We start from the raw sequence: 13,107 nt of genomic DNA, 5'->3' as shown, positions 1-13,107 counted from the left end.
ACAGATATGCCTGTCCTACCTAAATATGTAAGATCCTCAAAGGTCAATCTGTTTTGTGGATATTTCTGTGTCCTTCAGAGCACCTGTTAACACAGTAAGTGCTCAAAAACTAGCTCTTAAACTGAATGCTACCCATACACAACAGGGTTGCCACTTTCCAGTCCTTTGAAGATCCGTGTGGGCCAGATTCATCTGGAGTAAGTCTTGGCGAATCTCTTTACTCTCTGGGAATAATCCTCTTTGAGATCATGGAAGTGAACAACATGGAGAAAAGTAGACATGAATCAGCCAACTGGCTTTAAGGAATGCATAGTAACTGTCCCCAAGTCAGTGGGGTACTCTGAGGACTAATCAAGGGTGGATGACAGGTGGTGGCGGATCTGTTACCACATTGTACCCAGACTTCGCATCTGGAGATATGACAAATGACAGGAGCAAAGACATGAGTTCTCAACCTGCCACAGTCTTGACCTTGCCAACTGACCTAAATCATTGTACTTCCTATCTCCCTGTCTGTGAAACGGAGACAACACTGTCTTTCGCTGCATGGAAAGTAACAGCCGTATCATCTTCATTCTCTAGCTATGGAAATGGGGCACAGAGTGGGTGTATTTTTGTGTCCACAAAACAACTAAGTATAGATCTGGGTTTAAAACCCAGGTTCCTTGGACTCTCAAATTCATTCCTGTGTAGCAATGTCCCAACCCTTCATCTGTGGGTATTAGGAAAAGTTAAATGACTGTTTCGCCTCAGTCTTCCACTGAACACAATGCTTCAGAATAAAAAGTCTCCATGGCAGCGACACATGGGGGGAAGTCTCAGCAGGGTGCTTCACACACCTGGATCTCAGATTTCTCACCTATAAACTAGTACCATTCTCTCTACTTTACAAGGACTGTTAGGATTCAACAAGATCCTATATAAAATGTGCCCAATAGTACTTGACACACTGATGATCCATCATCTTTCCTTTGCTGCTCCCTTCAAGCATCTTTGGGCAGGTACTGTGGAAGGAGCACAGAATGATAAGACAGACCAAACAATCTTCAAGAGCTCCTACCAGAGCAGAAAAGACACACTTAAGTAGAACACAAGGTAGAGAGTAAGACAAAAACATTATTTTGCCCAGGGTACATGTGAAAAAAAATATTATCCTACTCACAGAAATTTTAGGCTAATAAGTGATAAAATATACATGCATTGGAACAACTATTGAAAGGACTTGCTGAATTAATTCACATTAGTATGACTAGCACTTGAATATTCATAATTTACCTCCTTGCTGCCCAAGAACAGGTTTACTTTGAATACTTTGGCACCTCTGGCCAATCCTCCAAATGGCTATTTTAATTAACATATCATTATGAAATGAACATAGGTTTGGCATAAGATGATATGAGTCTATTGGAAAATGAATTTCAAAGCGAAAATCTGCACCTTTAGAAAGAAAGCTCTCTTTATAATTAAATCATCACATAGACTCCCTGACATCTACCATCCCACTGTCCGAGCAACAGTTCAGGTGTGGGCGTGCGTTGAGTGCTGTGTAAAATCTCAAATGAATATTTGCCAGTAAATTTCCCAAAAGTCATATTAATGGCAGCATAGAATACATTTCCTATCTGGGCATGCTTGGTGAAGTTAATTGAATATTCATAGAACTCTTTTGTATATTGAGGGAATCAAATCCTAATTAAATGACCACATGTCTTAAATACATTCAGCGTGTGTTTTAAATGGTTATTACTGGGTATCTGGACATCACTGAATACAGTAAGAATGACATTTTCACATATGAAAAACAAAAAAAAAGGAGAAGACTCTGGATGCTCTTTATTATTTGGTTTAATATTGCAAAGACAGGAATATTAAGCCAAATAGATTATCTTCTACTCCAAAGACCTTTATTCATTCTTTGTAACTAACATAAGAAAGAAAACACACCTACCCTGACAGATTAGCCTGATATGTGCCCTAGAAAGACCTTTTGGGAACTCAGCTCTCACATTTCCTCACACAAGAAGGGAAAGAGGGAGTTTATTTCATGCACGAACCATCCTTGCTCCACAGCCAGTCCTGGAAGTCCTGGAAGCCTGCGGGAAGGACAGATGACCACTGATCACTGGGAGTACTGCCAACCAAGAGTGCTGCAGGAAAGGAGTCTGGAAACAAAGCATGTGAACACACAGAGCAAGCCACTCGTTCACCAGGCCAAAGACAGAAAGGAAACACAAGTCCCAAAGGAATGAAATGCTCACCTGGACCAACGGAAGCCCCACCAGCACCATATCATGCCCTGGAAGCCAGCTCCATGCTAACCCCTGTGCTCAGCACCTGAGCTATACTCTCCACCTCATCCTCATGAGACTTAACACGTAACTACCTTCATGCCCAACTCACAGATGAAGAAACTGAGGCTTGGAAAAGTTTAGCAAATTGGCTATGATCTCCTGGCCTCTAGCTAGTAACTGATCAAATCTACACTCAGACCAAAAACCACTGGCCTCCCAATCCTCCACGCTCCAGATTACTACATGAAATGAAGGAAGGGGACTAAATATACTATTTATATGTGACTCATTTTGAAATGAAGGTAACTCTTTAAAACAGAAAGAACTCTAAAAACTAGGAAAAGTTAAATCTCAAACAAGAGTCTAAGCTAAGTCTCCATAGGTTTGTGGAGTTTAATTAGGCATCTTTTAAAAAGCATGCTCCACCTTTCCTTTGGTCATGTTGAGTCTGACCCAGTCAACCTAAGTTACCCCCTTGGAGTCTGGGTAAATGCACTCTACCTTTTCAACCCAAAAGTCAGTATTAATTTTAGCGTTTGAATCCCATGAGAAAACAAGCGTCTAAGGAACGAACTGGGGCAGGGGAGGTCCAAGGCATAAAAAACATTACTTGAAACATAACACAGAAATATTAGACTCTCCCTGTCTCGGTTGTTTTGGCTGTGTGATTGAAGGCTATTACACAGCAAAGGGAGGAGATGATCATTTGAGAGGAGGCATATTGTTTGACAGGAATTTATTTTTGAGAAGTTATGAAAATTGATGGGATGTAAATATTTGAACATTCGTGGTATCAGCTCACAGTTTACACATTTACAGACCTGAGTTCAGGCTCTGGCATTGACACACCCAGGTTGTATGTATGGCCGAGGACACTCCAGCTGCTCCATGCTCTTTCCCAGCTGTTCGAGTGGAAAGGATACTGCCTCTGTCCTACAGGCAGACCCAACTGAAAACAAAACTAAGGGCAGGTGGGTAACTTGCCTTTGCAGGACACCTCTCTCAGCGCTCCCTCCCATCCAGACCACAAGCTTGAACATGTGACTCAGACTCTGGCCAATCATAATATCCCATTCCCTTCCACAGCCATTGGTCCAGGGAAAGGCACATGACCCAAACTGAGCCAATCAGAGTGCCTCCCTAGGATTTTTCCAATTGGAAATAGCAGAAAGGCCCTCTTACCTCTTTGATCATGAGGCTATAGGGAGGTGAGCCTGAAGCTGCCTTTAGTCATGGTCCCTGAATCAAGAAAACCTTCAGACACAAGAGATAGGGAGGAGAAACGAGAGCACCAAGGCCCTGAGTCTTTGGTTCCAGGCACCTCCAGGGCCAGAGGCATCTCCGCCATCCCTCAGTGGTGGCAATACAAACCAATAGCTCCACCTTGCACCCCGTGATTGTGTCAATTATTTTTATTTAGGTTTCTGCACTTTTAAGAAATGATAATGCATTACTTGATAGCTCATATAATCTAAACAGTAACCAAATCCTCAAAAAACATAATTTCTTCCCAAGTGGATTTCTTTTTTTTTTTTTTTTTAAATATATTTTATTGATTTTTCACAGAGAGGAAGAGAGAAGGATAGAGTTAGAAACATCGACGAGAGAGAATCATTGATCAGCTGCCTCTTGCACACCCCCTACTGGGGATGTGCCCGCCACCAAGGTACATGCCCTTCCCCGGAATCGAACCCAGGACCTTTCAGTCTGCAGGCCGACGCTGTATCCACTGAGCCAAACCGGTCCCGGCGGATTTCTTATTTTAAAAATGAAGCAAAAATTAGTAGAGGAAGCAAACACTGCATTACTTACACAGCATTTTCTTAAAATAAAAAAAAGGAAAAATCTATTTTCATTTACAATCACTTTACTTATTTTAAGTAGACTTTGTAGTTGGCATTAAACTCTCTCATATACCCAAACCCATGTTCAAAAGTTGGTCCATTAAAAATTTAGGCTAAAGACAAACGTTTTTTGTTTTTGTTTTTTCTAGAACTATATTAGTTGGCACTAAATGGAGGGGAAATAACTGATGCTAATCCTCCAGGTTACCAGAGTTCTCCCCGCAGGGCTGAGGAGGGCATTCCAAAAACAAACCAAGTATATTTACCAAGATTCCCAGTCACCACAACAAATCCTTCTGCCTTTGCAAAGGATTTTTTTCTCCTTTTACACAAAAATCTCCTCCACCTTATCTCTCTCTCTCTCAAGAATGAACTGATAAAAATAGAAAGGCACCATGGATTCCGATTCTGGAATTATCTTCTGAAGCAAAGGACAAAGTCTGAGGTCAAACTGAAGCAGGAGCATGTGGTGTTCCGGATCTAATCTTGAACGAGGGAGTGTCCACCTCAACCTTTGAAGGAACTCAAGGATGAAACAGGGGACATGTTTGTAATATGCATGAATGGAATTACAAACAGAAGATTGCCTCGGCTCAGTAGCCATCCGCATGCACAATAAGCCCCAGAGGGAATGCCAACTTCTCCAAACTGGGCTTCCATCCAGACCTAGAAATCTAACCAGGATACGGGGAGAATCATTGACTGTGTAAATAGACTTGGCCTGCTGGGTGAAAGGCAGCATTTCTCAAAAGAGAAATAAAACCTTACTAATCTCTCAGTGTTCATAGGCAAATTGTGAACTTATTTATGGATAACAAATAACTTAAAGATGTAGTTTGTTGCATTTAACTCCATTCTACACCAAAAGGTTCTGTGTGTGTGTGTGTGTGTGTGTGTGTGTGTGTTTAAACCCAACACTGATTTTTCAGGTCAGACCTGTAATCTATTTACGAGGAAAGTTGGTTTTGGAAAGGAAAGATGGACACATTTAAGGATGAAGATAATGGTTTACAAAGAAGAGCCAAGTATATGGGTCACAATTTACTTAATATTTTTAATGAATTCATCCAAGGAATACAAACTAAATAAATCTTTGTGTTGGCCCTAAGTGCTATTTCTAATTACTAAAGAGCCAAGCTGAATGATTTCATGGGTTTAAAAGAAAAAGAAGAATTTCATGTAGATAAACATGAGACTAATCAGACAGCTCTTTGTTCATGGGGCGATGCAGGGTGTGATGGAGGGATTGAGTAAAATGGAAAAAAAGAGAGAATTTATGGGCAGTGTGGTGATTTTGAGGGCAAAAGAGGGTGGGTAGAGGTGGAAGAGGGCATAGAGAGGATATATTGGGAAGGGAAAATAAATTAAATTTAAAAAATTTAAAAACTTTCCTCTAGATGTGATATTTAAAAAATAAGACACTTTTCTGATAATTATTTCAACATACCCATTGAGCCATTGTATAGACATAGAAATTAAGTTCTAGGTGGTTAGCTATATAAATCATTGTACGCACAGCCCAAACCCTCTTCCAACCCAGTACTTTTTCCACTGCACTTGGCTGAAGACATTAGCCAAAAAACTACTATGGGGGGTTGGGAGCCAGCAAGAGGGCATGCATCACCATCATTGAGAAGATTAATGGAAATAAAGCAGAAAGCATTCTCCAACCTTGTACAAATCATGAAATACAGAGCACAGCCCAGCCAACGGACCTCAAGGAAGATAGACCAAGCCAAGAGAGGTTCAGATGAGGATAACTGAACACAGACACAGAAGCACTTCTGTATTAGACTTCTGCTTTTTTTCTCTGCCCTTTTTTCTAAGTAATGCTCATTCTCAGAAGACATGGGTGATTGAAGATTTCCTTTAACGTAAAGATATACAGGGTGGGGCAAAAGTAGGTGTACAGTTGTGAGTACACGAAACAGAGTTAACAAAGCTATTGTAACAACATAACCTGCATGTCTTTTTCCATATGAACAACTGTAAACCTACTTCCCCCCTACCCTGTAATGTTAAATGCAGAAGTACCAGAACCAGGGGTGGAGCTCTGGGGGGAGAGCTCCCTTTCAGCCTGAAAAACAATCACTCTTTCATGAAATATGTAGTAAACATAACAAAAGGGAATATAGTTTAGTTCAGAAATCCATTAAATGCCTTTGGGTCATGCACCCCTGCAGGTGCAAATGAAACTAACATGCAGGCTTGGTGGGTAAAGTGTCTATTCTAATAAAAGGGTAATATGCTAATTAGACCAGACATCTTCCATATATCCTTCCAGATGTCCTTCCGGACAAAGCCACAGTGGCAGAGGCTGAGGCAGAGGCAGTTAGGGGCAATCAGGCTGGCAGGGGAGAACAGTTAGGGGCGACAAGGTCAAGAGAAGAAGGCAGTTAGGGGTGACCAGACCAGCAGGGGAGGGCAATTAGGGGTGATTAGGCTGGCAGGCAGATAGGTAAGGGGCAATCAGGCAGGCAGGCAGGTGATGGTTAGGAGCCAGAGGTCACGGATTGTGAGAGGGCAAGATTGGGCCTAAACCAGCAGTTGGACATCCCCTGAAGGGTCCCAGATTGTAGAGGGTGCATGTCAGGCTGAGGGAACCCCCTTTCCTGTGCAAGAATTTCATGCACTGGACCTCTAGCACTGCTATAACACAGAAACTGCCATCAAGGTAAAGTGTGTGTGTGTGTGTGCGCGCACGCACACACACATGTTATAGATCTGTTATGGAAGGCTGGGGGTAGTGATTTTCAGGAAGAACTTTTTGGAATAGGTGATACTGGACCCAGGTGTTGAAAAGAGGGGGAAGCCAAAACCAGTTTGGCTCAGTGTATAGAGCGTCGGCCTGCAGACTGAAAGGTACCAGGTTTGATTCCGGTCAAGGGCATGTACCTTGGTTAGGGGCACATCCCCAGTAGGAGGTGTGCAGGAAGCAGTTGATCAGTGTTTCTCTCTCATCGATGTTTCTAACTCTTTATCCCTCTCTCTTCCTCTCTGTAAAAAATCAATAAAATATATTAAAAAAAAAAAAAAAAGAAAAGAAAAGAAAAGAAAAGAAAAGAAAAGAAAGAAAGAAAGAAAGAAAGAAAGAAAGAAAGAAAGAAAGAAAGAAAGAAAGAAGAGGGGGAAGATTCCCAGACAATCAATTCAGACAGAAGATGGAGAAAAAGAATTCTAGGCATTGGTTCAGTAGTGACAAAGGCAAGGAGGGTATAAGGAGTCTGCAGGAAGTTCCGTTTTGCAAGAAAACAAAAGTTTTGAGAAAGGCAGGAAGCAGGGAGATGGGAAGAGGTTGAAGAAAGCTTAGGCTCTGTCAGTCATTACAAATGGCTGGCATCCTAGGGAGTTCGTGTGGGGCACAGTGGTGCACTGTGGAATGTTTCCTGGCTGAGTGCTAAGGAGTTCTTGAGGCAGAACTGTCCAATGCCACTGAGTGCCTTTGGGAACATACTGTCTGGCTCTGGTACAATGTGTTAAATGGGGCCTTCCGTGTTCCCAAACCTGAGAGCTGGTGGGGCAGCCCATGCCTCCATATTTAGTCCTGCACTGCTGTTTGGATGTGGAATCCACCACACCCACTTCTTCCCAGGGAGGCTGTGAGAAAGCGGGAGGGTGGAGAGGTCTATGGAAATGGCTGTAAACAGTAGAGAATGCATCGCAACACAGATGAGGTAACACTAGATTCATGTATCAACCACGCTCCTTAAAGAAACTTGGGTACAACGCCATAGAAAGATGCTAGAGCTCACCTCTCAATCTGAGACACCCAGCCTGTGATACAACATAACCACTTCAGAGTTGGGTTTGTCCTAAAGACAAAAGGGAGGCACTGGGTTGTTGTGGGGTTTTTTGTTGTTTTGTTTTTGTTTTTGTTTTTGAAGGACACAGCAGATTTGGGTTTGAGGGGCAGGAGGAAAATCATCCCAGCAGTACATGGAAGACAGTTGAAAGGGGTGCAAAACACAAGTGTGAGAGAGTAGGCAGACCGGGTGAGCCAATAGGGAATCACAGGCTGTCATGGTCTCCCAGCCAATGGTCTCCCAGCCTGTGGCCACTAGCTCAGAGCCCGTGGGAGCCAGCAAGCTACCATAGTGAGGGTCACAGGTCCAGGGGAACCAGAAAGCAAGCAACCTCCGGCGTGGCCGGACACTGGAAACTCCATGCCAGCCAAGAGTTGCCACATAGGAATGTTAGCTGCATGTTCCAGGTCTTCTGACTTTTAAGAGAAGCTATAAATCCCAATGACATCTTGATATTTCTAAATATAACTCAGTGTTTGTATACTTGTGCCGGCCAACAACACATCTGCCAGCTGGAGATGACACACTGGCCACCATTTTGCCAGTTCTACATTCTGAAGCAGGGCAGGGCAGGGCTTCAGAGGCTTCCAGGGCTTCACAGCATGGGGAAGCAATGCGACTTGGCGGGTATCTGGATGTGGCAAGTTCTGGAAGAGACTAGCATCATGGTGAGGTTCCTGCTTTAGCACCTTGGTGAATGGTAGAGCCACTATAAAATTTTTTTAAAAAATAATAATAAAATAAATTTTAAAAAAGAGCTCTCCTGGTGTGGCTCAGTGGTGGAGCATCAACCTATGAACCAGGAGGTCATGGTTCAATTTCTGGTCAGGGCACATGCTTTGGTTGCAGGCTCGATTCCCAGTGGGGGGCATGCAGAAGCAGCCAATCTATCATTCTCTCTCATCACTGATGTTTATTTCTCTCTCTTCCTCTCTGAAATCAATATATATATATATATATATATATATATATATATATGTGTGTGTGTGTGTGTGTGTGTGTGTGTGTGTGTTTATATAAATCAATATATATATATTGTATTAACATATTGTATATATTATATATGTATACTATATGAATCCTTAGCCCAAATTTGATCTTTTCTCTTAAAAATTTATATATATATATATATATATATATATATATATTTTTTTTTTTTTTTTCTTTAAGAGAAAGGGACAAATTTGGGCTAAGGATAAAATGGATCTGGAGTGGATGGTGAGAACTAAAACCAGTTTTGGATTTATAGTAGGTTTTCCCTAAAGGGCATGGATAAGTCCACCAGCCTGTAGGTCACCAGCTGGAGACTCACTTTGTAGTTGGTGAAAGTTGGAGCTACATAGAGAGTAAGGACAGAGCCCCGAGTCTCCCCGGGAGGTAGTGGAGAAGCCAGGGAGGCAGGAGGAGATGGCAATCAGGGGAGGAAGAAAGCACCAGGAGGGAAGGAAAGATCACATCTAATTCCACAGGGAGGTGTGCAGAGCATCCGCAGGGTGACCCACTCGGAAACTGTGGGTCTTCTACTTTGGGGAGACTTTGGCCAGCTCGCACAGAGCTCAGAAGGAAGGGGCGATGTTAACTCATTTCAGAAGCCCGGGGAGATGGGGTGGTAGTTGGAGATGAGGTGAGGATACAGAGATAAGAGAGATGATGGAAGTTTAAAAATACTTTTAAAAGAGAAAAGAGTTCTTAGGGAGACATTAGGCACTGCCACAGGGAGTGCCTTCTCTTTAACCTTCTCGATGTTCCCAGTTCCAACTTGATTTTTTCTATTCTTCTACCTTATTCATGTTTTATTATCAGACATTTTATGGCAGCATAATTGGGTTTGCTCTTTGTTTCCTCCCATAAGAACGACAATTCAAACAGAGCAGGTACCTTCTATCTTTACATTAGTGCCTGGACACAGTAGATGCCTAAGGAGATTTCCTGGGTGACTGGGGAAAGTTTTAGGAGGGAAATGGGGTAGGACATGGAGAGATTTTAATCCAGTGGCCCCTACAGTAGGGTAGAGTGGGCCCTGAAGTCACCTACCCAAAGGGAAAGAGGAAGGGAAGAGATCTTTTGTGTTGAAGAAGAGTTGCAATGGGAGGGCTGGTCAGCAACTGGGAAGGATGGTTCAGAGACACCGAGACGCTGAGGTGTCTTATTTCACAAGCTGAGCATCTCTGGGAGAGGGCAAGACTTGGATGGAGAGCACTAAGTAGCTAGAGTGGGTGGAGGTCACTGGATTTGAGATGGTCAAGGATGGAGAGCACCCCTCCACCCCCATGGACTCTGGGACTCTTCTAGAGGAAAGAAAAGAAAGGCCAGCAGCCAAAGTCTGTCTGGGCAGTGACCGGATGGCAGGGGAAGCCACACAGAGGAGGAGGAGCAGGGACCTGGCCAACTCACCATCTCACTTCCGAACTCTGCCACCCACCTCAGTCTGATTAGTATCTAATCCCTTACGCCTGGATCGGAAAATGAATGTCCTTTTCAGACTGAGTCATTTCTGTCTTTTTAAAATTACACCCATATGTGAAGTTCCTGGGAGGCAGAATTTTTCTGTACATACTCATTTTTTAAGGGATAAAAGATAGATAACATCTTGATGACCTTCAATAATTGCCTCACCCTGTACACTATTTTCAAACACTATTTTAATAGAGAATCAAAACGTAAGGGTTGAAAGAAACCTTGGATTATTTAGGCTATCACCTTCGTTCGCAGAACTGAAGAAAATTACTGCTGAAATACTGCAAACAGCACATAATAGCTGATGGAGATATGCAGAAAGCCTTGAAAGTGTCTTCGATTTTGAAAGTGTGCTTTAGACAGACAAATTAGCAAAAACGCTTACGTTTCTTTCAGTTATCTGCGTTCAACTTTGGATGTAAAATCTCCAAAGTTAAAAAAAAAAAAAAAATTATCACATACATTGTCCCCGAACAGTTCAGAGAAGTAAATTGCTTCCTGGCTTGAAAGAGGAAGTCAAACCTTCAAACACCTTTTCATGTGAATGCTAAATATAAGAATGTTCTCTGCAAAGTAGTCAAAGCAAGACACGGCAGCACTTGAGATTTCTCAAGAGAGACACGCACGACGATTGTTTTTCTTGCACAGAAATACTAAAACCTCCGATAGCACTTTCCACAATACCTCAGGTACAGTGAGTGCTGTCTTATGTAATCAGAGCCTTCCCTTCCCAATAGGCAAATACCCCATTCCGCCCGGAATTTCCGAGTACTTTTCATTCTTACCTGTAGTCACTAACCAGCGTCGCAATTCCCATGAGTACAGAAGGTGAAAACAGCAGAGACCCGCTCCATAGGGTTAAAAGGGATGCCAAAGGCCAATTTAAAGTGCCCCCCCCCCAACTACCCTACCCCCCAAATCACTGGTCATCCCCACCTTGTTCAGGCAAAGGAAACAAGAGTCCGTTTGTCTTTCCTTGTAAGGAAGGCGGCGTACATGCAAACTACAGGGTAGGGGATGCCCAGGAGTACCTGGGCACCTCGGGTCCAGGGGTACGAGGGGGCCAGTGAGGACGGACCCGCAGAAAGCACGCATTCCCCAGGACTCCCGGCTGCGGGCACACCTGGGCGCCCCGGCGGCGCGGACCCTCCCCGCCCTGCCCGGGTTCCGGGGCACAGGGGCCGGCGCACAGCAGCCCCGGCCGCCGCCGCAGCCTCGGGGCGGCTGAGAAAGTTCCTCCGCCCCGACGCCGCCGCCCCCGGGCCCCGCCAGCCCCGCAGCCTCCCGTCCGGGAGCAAGGTCGCCGCGGGGAGCCAGCGGCGCGCGGGGGGACGGTCCCCGGCTCCGAGGCATCGCCGCTGCTCCCCGCTGCTCCCCTCCCGGCCCTGGACGCCCGCGACCGCCCGGGGCGCGCACCCCGGACTCACCGCCCCTGGTTCGGGATCCCCGGGTGGCGAGCCGAAGCCGGGCGGCGGCGGCGGGGCGGGTGATCGGAGGCCGGAGAGCGGCGGCGGCGGCGAGGAGGAGGAGGAGGAGGAGGAGGAGGGTCCGAAGAGGAGGAGGCGTCTGCAGACTTCGAGTAGCCGGAGCAGCCAGTGCACCCCGGAGCGCTAGCCTGCAGCGGGCGCGGCGGGGGCTTTATCGCCGGCCCCCGGCCCCCGCCCCTTCCTGCCAGTCCCGCCCCGCCCCGCCCGCCCCGCCTTCCCGCCGCCTCCTTTGTGTGCCCGCGGGCCCCTGTCCCCGCGCCAGCACGCCGGGGCGCCCCCACTTTGGGCGCCGCCTCGCGGATACCGCCCCCCCAGGGGGTCACCGTGGTGTCGCTGTGCCCAGAAAGCGCCAGGAGCCCGGGTGACCCCGAGGTGCGGCGCCTGCTGGGGCCGAGCTGCACGTGGGTCGCCCGGATCCGGGGGTAGGTGGGAGGAGGAGGAGGAGGAGGAGGAGGAGGAGGAGGAGGAGGAGGAGGAGGAGGAGGAGGGGGAGGAGGAGGGGGAGGAGGAGGGACCCACGGGCTCCCGGCGCGTCCCTGGGACGCTGGGCGAGTGGGCTTAGCTGTCCCCTGGGACAGTGCCCATCATTCCGGGGATGGGGATAGATAACGGTGCCCGGTCGCGGCCGGGAAGCGGGTAGAGCACCCCTCGAGGGGTTTCTCGGGGTGCCCCAGGGCCCACTGCTCCAGCCAAGGGGACCGAGGAGCGGCAGCCCATCGCCTTAAGCGGAAAGGCAGACCAGTGAATTCAGAAAACCGGATCCTTGGTTGCGGTGACAGCGCGAGGAGCAGCAGCGTGCTGGGGATTCAGCCCCTCCCAACCCACAGCTGCAGCCCAGGGGACTGGACCTTGTGCGCGGCCAGGTGCAGACCCTGGAGGCCCGTGACAAATCACCACCGTCCGGCTCCCAGCTGTGTCACCCAGATCTCCCCTGTTCAGCCCTCCTTTGGGTCAATCGAGGTTTGTGGGGACTCAACGTAATGACATAATTATGTTGCCCTTAGACAGCTCAGGACCCTCACCAGCAGGCCCAGGGCCCCAGCTGTGAGAAAGAAAAGAGGTAAATCTAAGACACAAACTAGAGTTGAGGCCGTACCCACAGATTAGAGCAACTTGGAATCTGCAACTGGCTCTGTAGGCAAACGTGGGCGACCGTGCTAGACCGCGTGTGCATGTGTGAGGGTGAGAAAATCGCTTTTAAGTATAAAGTCTGGGCTAGCCGAAG

General features: G+C 46.4%; 1 protein-coding gene across 1 annotated transcript in view; it reads right to left on the bottom strand.

The window, feature by feature from the left end:
- Window positions 1-12,069, bottom strand: part of SERPINE2 (serpin family E member 2) — a 58,658-nt gene extending 46,589 nt beyond the window's left edge. Inside the window, exon 1 of the mRNA XM_084892158.1 lies at window positions 11,823-12,069. The gene's annotated coding sequence lies outside the window, so the exon portion shown is untranslated. The remainder of the gene's footprint in view (window positions 1-11,822) is intronic.
- Window positions 12,070-13,107: the final 1,038 nt, after the last annotated feature.

This window comes from Pipistrellus hanaki, assembly GCF_964339955.1.
Source record: "Pipistrellus hanaki genome assembly, chromosome: 8".
In the NCBI taxonomy this organism is placed as follows: Eukaryota; Metazoa; Chordata; class Mammalia; order Chiroptera; family Vespertilionidae; genus Pipistrellus; species Pipistrellus hanaki.
The sequence above is the reverse complement of the archived record's forward strand: the minus strand, read 5'-3'. Positions and strand labels throughout refer to the sequence as shown.